This window comes from Canis lupus, chromosome 9 (genome assembly GCF_003254725.2).
Source record: "Canis lupus dingo isolate Sandy chromosome 9, ASM325472v2, whole genome shotgun sequence".
Lineage (NCBI taxonomy): Eukaryota > Metazoa > Chordata > Mammalia > Carnivora > Canidae > Canis > Canis lupus.
Window position 1 is genome coordinate 61,805,904 of NC_064251.1, and position 12,743 is coordinate 61,818,646.

Below are 12,743 nucleotides of genomic sequence, written 5' to 3' on the forward strand. Positions count from 1 at the left end.
GTGCTGGGAGCTGCGGGGAGAAGGGAGGGTCCCCAGGAAGCTGCTAGTCAGGGGAGTGTCCAGTGGTACACAATGGGTGTCGGCAGCGATCAAGGAGCTTGTAGCAGGTGAGTAGGTAGGGTGACAAGTAGGTAAACTGAAGAAGCGTGTCTTGACTTGAGGAGACTGGCCTGAGGCTGATATCGGGAGTGGGGTCATGGAGTCAGTGTTTGAAAAGCCAGGGAGACAGAGCTGCAGCAGGTGGTTGAGCCCATAAGCAGGTTGAGAGGGTTTGGGTGAATCTAGGGTGTGGTCTCCCCAGCATCCAGTGGTGTGAAATGTGGGAGGTCAGACTCTGTTTCAAGGCTAGGGAGAGTAGGGCTCATACCCTGTGGGAACCTTTAAAGTGCCCTGCTTTAAATTTATTCAGAATCAATTTTCAAATCATGCATTCCATATCAAGGCAAACTGAGCATGAAATACTTTGGAGCCTTCTCAACACTGATTGTGAAACAGTACCAGTGGGGAAGCTGAATACATAAAAGGAAAAAAGGGCCCTTTCAAAGCCTTGGCCACTGGGTTCTGTGGTCCATACCATACCTCTGAGGGTAACTGTACAAATGCACAAATGCCCATCTTATTGTGATAAGGGTAATCCCATTTATTGCTGCTGCTGTGTTTCAAGCATTGTGCCAGGAGCTTAACATTGTTTCTTTCAATGCTCATAGCGATCTTGTCAAGTTGGTTGTATTATTAATCCCATTTTGTGGATGTAAAAACAGACTTTGATAAGCAAGGTGACTTGCTGGAGAAGTGGAATTTAAACCTGATTTCAAGGCCTGTGCTTTTTTTACCTTAAGATTTTATTTATTTATTTATTTATTTATTTATTTATTTATTTATTTATTTATTTGAGAGAGACAGGGACAGAGACAAAGAGAGAACATGAGTAGGGGGAGATGGAGAGGGAGAAGCAGGCTTCCCCCTGAGCAGAGAACGTGACATGGGGCTCCATCCCAGGACCCTAGGATCATGACCTGAGCTGCAGGCAGACATTTAACCGACTGAGCCACTCAAGTGTCCCAAGGCCTATGCTTTTTATAATCTGTCTTACTGCCTGTGTGTTGTTTTGATTTTAATATTAAATGATGAAACTTGTAATAAAATTATGATTTATTAAGCACAAAAAAGCTTGAAGTGGTAATTTTTAAAAGGAAACTCTCTATGGGATGGTCATCACATGGGTTTATACATTTTTAAAATTCATCCCTTTTTAGCCTAAAATGAATGCATTTTGTCCCAGGCAAGTTATGATTCAATAAAGTTAATTTTAGAAAATAAACTCTCAGCTGCTCCCCATACTCACCCCTCAATTTCCCACTTCTGTGGCTCTGCTCACATCCTTGTCCCAGTGTGGAGTATCTTTCTGTCAATTTCTACAACTCTATATCTATTGATTTTGTGGATTTAAATGAGATACCTACCAACTGTGCCTTCAAAGTCAGGTATGTAAGAACTTTTCCATCAACTCCTAGTTCCTCTGTGTCTCCTTGTAGTCTATCCCCTCAACTTCCCCATCCCCAGCAACCGCTAATCTGCATTCTCATAGATTTGTTGTGCCTGTTCAAGGAATTCATACAAGTAGAATCATATATATATATATATATATAAATACATACATATGTATATTAATATATACAATATATGTAATACACTTTTTGAGTTTTTGCTTTTCTTTCAGAATTATATTTTTGAGATTCATCCATGTTTGTTGTATTTATCAGCCATTTGTATTTTTATTGGTGAGTAGCATTCCATTGTAATAATTTGCTTATCCATTCACCAATGGTTGGACACTTGAGCCATCTCCAGTTTGGAGATTTTATGAAAAAAACTGCCATGACTGGTCACATGCAAGTCATTTTGTGGTTATATGTTTTTGTTTCTCTTGGGTAATACCTACAAGTGAAATTTCTGGATCATATAGTATATGTATTATGTTTAACCTATAAGAACTTGCCGAACTGTTTTCCAAAGTGGTTGTACGCCCTCACCAGCAGTGTATGAGAGTTCTGCGTGTTCCACATCATTGCCAGTCCCTGGTATTATTAGCCTTTTGAATGTTAGACATTCTGGGAGATGTGTAGTCGTATCTCTTCATGGTTTTAATTTATACCTCCCTGATGACCAGATGTTGAGCATCTTCTCATAAGCTTTTTGGCCATTCGAGTATCTTCTTTTGTTACATGTACATTCAAATTTTTGCTCATTTCTATGGGCATTTTGTTTTTAAGTTGTAGGTTCTTTATATATTCTGTGTACAAGTCTTTTGTATGTGTGTTGTGAATATTCTCCTCCTTCTATATTTCCTTCTTTCTCCTTAGTTTGTTTTGTGTGATACCCAAGGCATCTTTGCCCAATTAAATGTGGTGAAGATTTTCCACTTTGTTTTTTTTCTAGGAGTTTTAGTTTTAGTTTACATTTAGGTTTAGGATTCATTTCAATATAGTTTCTGTGTATGGATCAGTGCTGAAGTTTCCTTTCTTCCATAGGGATATTCAGTTGTTCTAGTGCCTTCTGTTGTAACAATGGTTATTTCCCTCGTTGAATTAATTGCCTTGGCAACTTTGTTGAAAACCAGTTGACTATGCATTTCTGGAGCCAGTTGTTTTCCATTCTTCTGTATGTTTATTCTTATGCTAATACCACATTTTTCCAGTCAGAGTCTGGAAATCACATAGTGCAAGTCTTCCCACTGTGTTTATCGTCATAATTGTTTTGGTTATTACAGGGCCATTGCATTTCCATATCAGTTTTGTAACCAGTTTGCCCATTTCTACAAGGAAGTCCACTGGGTCTTTGATTGGGTTTGGGAATCTACAGATCAGTTTGAAGATAGCAGACATCTTTACGGTGTGACAGTGTGTCGACTCATCTAATCCATAACTTTTATCTCCATTGATTTATATCGTCCTTAATCTATCTTAGCAGTGTTTTATAGCTTTCAGAGTATTGGTCTTGCACATACTTTGCTAACTTTAGCCCTAAGAAGTTTTGTTTTTTATGCTATTGTAAATGGAATTTTAAAAATTTCATTTTCCTATTGTTTGCTGCTGGTATGAAGACATCCAACTGACGTTTTACTTTTGAACTTGTATCATATAACCTTGCACAATTCCCTTATCAGTTCTACAAGTTCATTTTTTGTGGATTTGTTAGGATTGTCTATATATACAATTAATTCACTTTTGTTTCTTCCTTTCTAATCTTATATGCTTTTTATTTATTTTATTTTTTCTTATTAAACTGCGCTGGACTAGGATTTCTAATACAACAATGAATTAGAAGTAATTACACTGGACACATCTTTGCCTTGTTCCCAGTCTTCAGGGGGAAGCATACAGCTTGTCACTGTTATATGTGTTGTTAGCTATAGGCTGTTCATAGATGCCCTTTATCAGGTTGAGGAAAGTGTCTTCTGTAGTTTGCATAAGTTTTTCATCATGAATGGGTGCTTCATCTTGTCAAATGCTTTTCAGCATCTATTAAGATGATATGATTTTTCTCTTTATTTTGATAAAATATTTTGATAAAATGATGAACCACCAATTCGTATTTTAAATATTAAGCTAAACTTGCATTCCTGTTTTAAATCTTAAAATGGTTATGATGTATGATCCTTCTTAAATACTGCTAAATTGTATTGGCTGATACTTAGGGATTTTGGTGGTGTTGTTCATTAGAGACATTGGTGTTTGATGTTTTTGGTCTTTGCATCATGCAATCCTTATTAAATGAGTTAGCAAATATTTCTTTACTGTTTTGAAAATTTTGTATAAGATGGGTATTATTTCTTTTTTTTAACTTTTTAAAATATTTTATTTATTTATTCATGAGAGAGAGAGAGAGAGAGAGAGAGAGAGAGGCAGAGACACAGGCAGAGGGAGAAGCAGGCTCTATGCAGTGAGCCTGACATGGGACTCAATCCTGGGGCCCCAGGATCAGGCCCTGGGCTGCAGGTGGCGCTAAACTGCTGAGCCACCCAGGCTGCCCTAGATGGGTATTATTTCTTAAATGTTTGATAGAATACATGATTGAAGGTATTTGGGAATGGAGCTTTCTTTCTGGGAACATTTTAAATTATGAATTAATTTTTTAATACATATAGATAATTCATTTATTTCAAGGAATTAATAATCCATTTTATCTAAGTTGTCCAATTTACTGATAAAAGTTTTGAAAAACAGTATTTCCTTATTTTTAAATGTCTTTGAGATATGTAGTGATCTACCCATTTTGTTGCTGGTGTTGTGTAATTTGCATTTTCTTTTCCTTTGTTTTTCTTTCTTTCTCTCTTTCTTTTCATATCAAGCTAGCTACAGGCTTATTAATTTTGTTGATCTTTTCAAAGAACCAACTTATTATTTCATTGTTTTCCTCTATTGTCTGTCCATTTTCTATATCATTGATTTCTACTTCTTTTGGGTTTAATTTTTCTCTTCTTCTTAAAGAAGAAACTTAAAGAGGAACTTAATTAAATTCACCGATTTTTAAGCATTAAAGCCGTAAATTTTCCTCTAAGTACTGCTTTAGCTATATCTCAGAAATTTTTGTATATTACATTTTCATTACCACTTAACTAAAAATGTTGCCTAATTTCCCTTGGGATTTCTTTGACTCAAGATTATTTAGAAATGGGTGTTTAGTTTATAAATCATTTTGAAACTGTCGCAGTATCCTTTGTTACTGATTTCTAATTTAGTTTTGTTGACATCAGAGAATATATTCAGTATTACCTTAGTCCCTTTAAATTTGGTGCAAGTTGTCTTATGACCCATATATTGTTTATCTTTTTTTAAAATTTATTTATTTATCTAGAGAGAGAAAGGGAGGGGCAGAAGGAGAGGGAGACAGAATCCCAAGCAAAGTCTGCACTGAGCACAGAGCCTGATCTCACAACCATGATTTGAGCCAAAACCAAGAGATAGACCATTAACCAACTGCCCTTTCCAGATGCACCCTATATATTGTTTATCTTGATGAATGTTTCAGTTGTACTTGAAAATAATATGTATTCTGGAATTGTTTCTTGGTGTAGCATTTGATAAATGTCAATTAGGTCAAGTTGGTACTTGGTACTGTTCACATATTCCTTACTAATTTACTGCCTACTTGTTCAGTCATTTACTGAAAGAGTATGTTGAAATTCTCAAATCTCATGGTGGATTGTCTATTTCTCCTTTTAGTTATGTCTGGTTTTGCTTCATGTATTTTGGAAGCTGTTGTTAGCTTGATGATTTGACTCCATTAGAAGGTAATCTGCCTTGTCCTGAAATCTACTCTTTTTGATATTAATACAGCACCTCTAGCTTCTTTTAGCTTAGTATTTGCAGGTATATGTTTTTACCATTCTTTTACTTTTAACTTATTTGCATTTTTAAAGATTGCTTCTTGTTGACAGCATGGAATTGAGTTGTAGTCTTTTATCCAGTTTGACAATCCCTGCCTTTAATTGGTATGCTTGGCACACTTATATTTAATGCAATCACTAATATTGTTGGTTTTAAGTATACCATCTTGCTATGTCTACTATTTATCCAATATGTTTGGATTAATCAAGTATTTTTAGTGTTTTATTTTATCTCCTCTTTAGGCTTACTAGCTAAAAAATGTTTAAATTTTTAACATTTAAACATTTAAACATCTTTAAAAAAATGTTTTTAGTATTTGTCAACCCTAGAATCTAGGCTTTACAATGGGTCTGAAGGTCACATTTACCTTTAAGGATTACATATTTCAAGTAAAGTATATATGCTTCACAACAGTATACCTCTGTTCTCATCCTCATCCTTTATGATATTATCATGTAGTTTGCTTCTATGTTATAAATCCCAAAATGTAGTATCATTATTTTTGCATTGAAAAGCCAATTATCTTTTAAAAAGACTGAGAAATGAGTATATTTGTCTAATATACTCACTTATATATTTACATTTCCAGTACTCTCCATTCCTTCAAGTAGCTCTTGGATTCCATCTGGGAATTATTTTCCTGCAACTTGAAGCACTTCTTTAAACATATTTTTTTGGGACACCTGGGTGGCTCAGCAGTTGGGTGTCTGCCTTTGGCTCAGGGTGTGATCCCAGGATCCGGGATTGAGTCCCACATAGGGCTCCCTGTGGGGAGCCTGCTCCTCCCTTTGCCTATGTTTCTGCCTTCTCTTTGTGTCTCTCATGAATAAATAAATAAAATCTTTTAAAAACACATTTTTTTCATAGTACAGATCTGCTGTTCTCCCAGCTTTTGAAAATGTCTTTATTTTACCTTCAGTTTTTAATCTGTTTTGAAATAATTTTCAACTTAAAAAAATTGCAAAAATAGTATAACAGAAAGAGCTCCCACAATCCCTTCATTTAGCTTCCCCTAATGTTAACATCTTACACAATTACTGAAACTGGGAAATTAACATTGATATAACATTACTTAATAATCTACACACCTTATTTGTATTTCCCTATTGTCCTACTAATGTCTTTTTTTCTTTTCCTGGTGTAGAATCCGCTCCATGTTTACTCATTGCATAGTTGTCATTCCTCTTTAGTCTCTGAGCTGTAACAGTTCTTCAGTCTATCTTTGTCTTTCATGACCTCGACTCTTTTGAAGAGTACTGGTCAGTTTATTTTTTTACAATGTCCCTCAATTTGTTTTTTTGTTTGTTTGTTTGTTTGTTTTTTTGTTTTTAGGATTTAATTTATTTATTCATGAGAGACACACACACACACACAGAGAGAGAGAGAGAGAGAGAGGCACAGACACAGGCAGAGGGAGAAGCAGGCTCCATGCAGGGAGCCTGACATAGGACTCAATCCTGGGTCTCCAGGACCACACCCTGGGCTAAAGGCGGTGCTAAACTACTGAGCCACCTGGGCTGCCCCCTCAGTTTGGTTTTATCTGATATTCTCATCATTAGATTCAAATTACACATTTTTTTTCATAAGAATGCTATAATGTGATGCTGTGACCTTCTCAGTGCAGCATATCAGGAGGCACATAATGTCAAGATGTCTCATTTCTGGTGATGTTAACTTTGATCACTTAGTTAATGTGGTTTCTGATAGGTTTCTCCACTAAAATGTTACCATTTTTCCTTTGTAGATTAAGTATCTTGTGGGGATATATTCTGAGACTATGAAGGTGGCCTATTTGTCTCATACTTTTTTTTAAAAAAGCTTTAACTAAGATATAATTGAAGTAAAATAAACTTCACATATTCGAAGTGCATTCGAAGTTTGATGTTTTGATATATGTAAAAACCCTTGAAACCATTACCACAATCAAGATAATGAACATATTCATCACCCCAAAATGTTTCCTCATGTCCCTTTGTAATCCTTCCTTTCTTCCTCTCCCTGCCTTCTACTTCCCATCACCAGGCAACCACGGATCAGCTTTCTATCAAGACTAGTTTGCACTTTCTAGAATTATATATAAATGGAATAATACGGCTGGTACTCTTATTTTTTCCTTAAAAAAATTTTTTTTTGTTCTGTCTTCTTTCACTCATTGTAATTATTTTGAGACCCATCCATGTTATAGTATTCATCGGTAATTCATGTATTTTTATTATTGAGGAATATCCTATTGAACATATAGGATATGTTCATATCCTATATACATATCCTATTGAACATATGTATAAGCAGTTTGCTTATACATTCAGCTGCTCTTAGATATTTAGATTGATTCCAGTTTGGGCCTATTATAAATAAAGATACTATGATTATCCATGTCTAAGTCTTTGTGTGGACATATGATTTCATTTCTCTTGAGTAAATGCTTAAGAATGGAGTGTCTGGATCATATAGTAGGTATATATCTGATATTAAGAAAGTATCAATTGTTAAAAAAAAAAAGTATCAATTGTTTTCCAAAATGGTTGTGACATTTTATATTCCCTTCAACTATCTATGAGCATTATAGTTCCTCCACATCGTTGCCAATACTTGGTAGCAGTCAGTCTTTTCAATTTTAGCTATTCTAATAGGTGTGTAGCCTTTTCTTATTATTTAGTTTGTATTTCCCTAGTTGTTAATGATGTTGAACATCTTTTCATGTGCTTTACCATCCAAATGCATTCTTTAGTGAAATAAATGTATTTATATCTTGTGTCCATTTTTAAAAATTGAGTATTTTTATTATTGAGTTTCAAGAGTTCTTTATGTACTTTGAATATAGGTATTTATCAGATGTATCAATTATAAATATTTTCTTCCAGTCTGTACCCTGTCTATTCATTGTCTTAACAATATCTTTTGAAGATCAAATTTTTCTTCTCTCTCTCTCTCTCTCTTTTTTTTTAAAGATTTTATTTACTTATTCATGAGAGACACTCAGAGAGAGGCAGAGGGAGAAGCAGGCTCCATGCAGGGAGCCCGATGTGGGAGTTGATCCTGGGACTCCAGCTTTACGCCCTGAGCAGAAGGCAGACGCTCAACCTCTGAGCCACCCAGGCATCCTGAAGATCAAATTTTTCATTCCAATGAAGTACAATTTATCAATTTGTTCTTTTATGGATCATGCTTTTGGTGTCATATGTAAGAATCTTTACCTAACCCAAACTCACAAAGATGTTTTATGCTTTTGTCTAGAAATTGTATAGTTTTAAGTTTAGATCTATGATTCATCTGAGTTAATTTTTGAATGTGATGTGAGGTATGGATTCAAGTTCACTTTTTTGGGACACTGATATCCAATTGTTTCAGAAACATTTGATGAGCATACTAATCTTTCTTTCCCAAATTGCCTTTACATTTATGTTGAAAATAGTTGCTCAAGGGATGCCTGGGTGACTCATCCTGGGATTGAGTCTCGTGTTGGGTTCCCCACAAGGAACCTGTTTCTCCCTCTCGCTCTGCCTGTGTCTCTGCCTCTCTCTCTCTCTCTCTCATGAATAAATACATAAAATCTTTTAAAAAATAAAATAGTTGCTCAAGTATGTATGGGTGTATTTCTGAATTCTCCATTCTATTCCATGAATACATTTGTCTATTTTTATGTGAATATCTCAGTTACTGTAGCTTTTGTAATAAGTCTTGAAATCAGGAACACAAGTCCTTCAACTTTGTCATTATTTTCAAAGTTGTGTAAGTATCATAGTCTTTTGATTTTCCATATGAATTTTAGAATCAGCTTGTCAATCTACAAAAAGCCTACTGGGATTTTGATTAGGATTGCATTGAATCTATATTTCACCTTAGGTAGAATCAACATCTTAGCAACACTGAGTCTTCTGACCCATGAACATGATATATATAGCTCCTTTTATTTAGGTCTTTAATTTCTTTAGGCAATGTCTTTTAGTTTTTAGTGCATTGGTCTTTCACATTTTTTGTCAAGTTTATTCCTAAATATTTCAAATTTTGATAAATTGGCAATGTATTTTTAAACTTCAATACCTTGTTTATTGCATGAAGAAATACAATTTATTTTTATATATTGATCTTGTATCCTGAAACCTTGCTAAATCAGTAGTTTCAGTAGTTTATTTTATAGATTCTACTGGATTTTCTGTATAGATTGTCATGTCCTTACGATTTCTTACTTTCCAGTCAGCCCTTTATTTCTTTTTCTTACCTTACTGTATTGGCCAGAACCTCCATAAAATGTTGAATAGAAGTGGTGAGAGAAGCTGTCCTAGACTTGTTCTTGACTTAGGGGATAAGCCCTTAGTTTTTCATCATTAAATATGGGCTAGTTGTAGATTTCTTGTAAATGCTCTTTATTAGATTGATGAGTTCCCTTCTGTTCCTTATTTCCATGGATTTTGTTTTTAATAAGAAATGGGTGTTGGATTTTGTTACATACTTTTCTTGAGTTTACTGAGATGACCATAAGGATTTTCTTTTTTAGTTTCTTAATATGACACATAATATTGATTGATTTTTAAATATCAAATAAACCTTGCATTGCATTCCTTCAATAAATCGCACTTGGTCATGATATATTATTTTCTTTATATATGGTTGAATTTGATTTTCTAAAATTTCATTAAGAATATTTTCATCTTGGGGATCCCTGGGTGGCTCAGCGGTCTAGCGCCGCCTTCAGCCCAGGGCGTGATCCTGGAGACCCGGGATCGAGTCCTACGTCAGGCTCCCTGCATGGGGCCTGTTTCTCCCTCTGCCTGTATCTCTGCCTCTCTCTCTCTCTCTCTCTCTCTCTCTCTCTTTCTCTCTGTCTCTGTCTCTCATGAATAAATAATAAAATAAAATCTTAAAAAAAAAAGATTTAAAAAAGAATATTTTCATCTTGGATGCCTGAGTGGCTCAGCGGTTGAGCATCTGCCTTTGGCTCAGGGCGTGATCCCAGAGTCCTGGGATCGAGTCCCACATCAGGCTCCTCAGAGGGAACCTACTTCTCCTTTTGCCTTTGTCTCTGCCTCTCTCTGTGTGTCTCTCATGAATAAATAAATAAAATCTTTAAAAAAAAAAAAGAATGCTTACATCTATATTCATGAGAGATATTGTTCTGTGGTTTTCTTTTTTTTTTTGCAATGTCTTTGCCTGGTTTTGCTATATCAGGATAATGCTAGTTACATAGAATGAGTTGGAAGTATTCTCTACTCTTAAATTTTCTAAAAGAGGTGAGAATTGACATTATTTTATTTTATTTTTTTAAGATTTTATTTGTTTATTCATGAGAAACACAGAGAGTGAGATAGGCAGAGACACAGGCAGAGGAAGAAGCAGACTCCACGCAGGGAGCCTGATGTGGGACTCAATCCTGGGTCTCCAGGATCACACCCTGGGCCGAAGGCGGCACTAAACCACTGAGCCATCCGGGCTGCCCAATTGGCATTATTTTAAATGTTTGGTAAAACTCACCTGGGAAGTCATATGGACCTGATGTTTCTTTATGGGAAGGTTTTAGCTGAAATTTCAGTTACTTTAACAGATATAAGCTATTTGTGTTTTCTATTTCTCCTTGAAGGAGCATTGGTAGTTTGTCCTTCAGTGAAGTTGTCCATTTTTGCATTCCTATAAATATTCTTGAATTTTGTAATGGGATCCAATTAAGTTACATGGAAATAGATTTGGATCTTCTTTTTAAGTTTTATCAGGCAGGACTGGAGCAGTGTTCAGTCTAAACAAATTATTTCTTACTACAGAGGCTAGAATTTTATGTGTACTTCACCTGATGCTCCATGAACTGTAGTGTTTTCTAGTCTGGCTGGTGAGAACAGATTCTATTCCAGGCTGTGGAATTCTATTCCAGGCATTGCTACCTGTAATCCTCTTGGGTGGTTTTTGCCTTGGCCTCAGGTAGTTTCCTCAGAATTGCTCACCAGTTTGTACTCAGCTAACTACTAATGGGAGACCCTCTGTGCATCTCCAGAGTCCTCTCTTTGTGAAGAAGTTTCCTCTCTAGTAGTGCATCCTGAGAACCCTAGCTAACTTAGTCACCCTGACTGATGATTCCATTTCCTCAGCTCAGGGGGTCTACTGGGTTGGAATCTTTCTCCAGGCAGTAAACCAGGGGCAGTCACAGGTCTCACATCATTTGATTCTCGTCTCTCAGGAATCATTGTCCTTTGCTGCCTGATATCTAGTGCCTCCAAAACCATTCTCAATACATTCAGTCTATTTCATGGTTGCTTCAGATGGGATGGCAAATCTAGTTTCTGTCGGTACATCTTGGCTGGAAGTGGAAGTCCTCTGAATGAATGATTTTATAACAATACTAAACAGCAACACTTAGTATATTTTACCTGGATTGCCTAATTTAAAATTCTTCAGCAATCCAAACCGGGTTCTTCTAATATTCATAGGAGAGAATATGGAGGCACAGAGAGATTGATTTTTTTCAAAGTAACACAGCTTGGAAGTCTAGCTCCAGAGTCAATACTTTTACTTTCTGTGCTATACTATGGGAGGATATTTGAATACATGTGTGGATAAGGTACAGAACTATTCCAGAGAAAGTACTAAAATTTTGCTGGTGATGAGAGGGTTAGTCAGGGTAGAGGGCAGATGGGGTAGAGGTTGGGAGAAGGCTTCCTGGTAGAATTGACACCTGATTCGATTTTGAAATAATGAGCTTGCTTTGTAAACTAACCAAAGAAGAGCATTCCAGCCAAAACAAGTAGCTTATGCAAAGGTGCACAAATATGAAATAGTGTGACATGCTGGAATGATAAGCAGTTTGGTGTTACTGAAGTTTAAAAGAAGAGGGTTTGACAGTAGATGAAGTTAGAGAAGTAGAGGCCAGGTCAGGGAGGGCCTTAAATGCCAGGTTAACAGGAGGAAGCCATGAGAGGTTTAGGTAAGGGGTGGAGAGGTCAGGTTTTAGTATTAGCAAGGCTACCTCTGGAGGGGTATAGATGGGATTGGGGAGGGCAGAGGAGTGAGACCTATGGAAAGGATGCTTGGCCAGGTGACAGATGCTGAGGCTTGTCCTGAGACATTAAGACAGGAGTCTTTTGCAGAGAAGGGACAGGCATGTGGCATATTTAGAAGGGGGAATCTACAGGACTCTGGGATAGATCGGAGAGGGGGTTGAGAAAGAAGGCAGAATTGACGCTTTCAGGAATCTAGTGGGGATGACGTTTGCTAAGAACCCCAAGAGAAGGAGGAGCAGGTTTGGTGGAGAAGATGAAAGCAGAGTTAGTGCTTGTCGTCTAAGTGTTGTCTTTCTGACCATAGCTATTCAGAGAGACTCTCTCAGTAAAACGGGAGGCGGGTGAAGTGATCGACAGAGATTCTTCC

General features: G+C 36.3%; 1 protein-coding gene across 6 annotated transcripts in view; it reads left to right on the forward strand.

Moving 5' to 3' along the window:
- TTLL11 (tubulin tyrosine ligase like 11) overlaps positions 1 to 12,743 on the forward strand; it is a 245,235-nt gene that overhangs the window by 59,683 nt on the left and 172,809 nt on the right. The gene's annotated exons all lie outside the window — the stretch shown is intronic.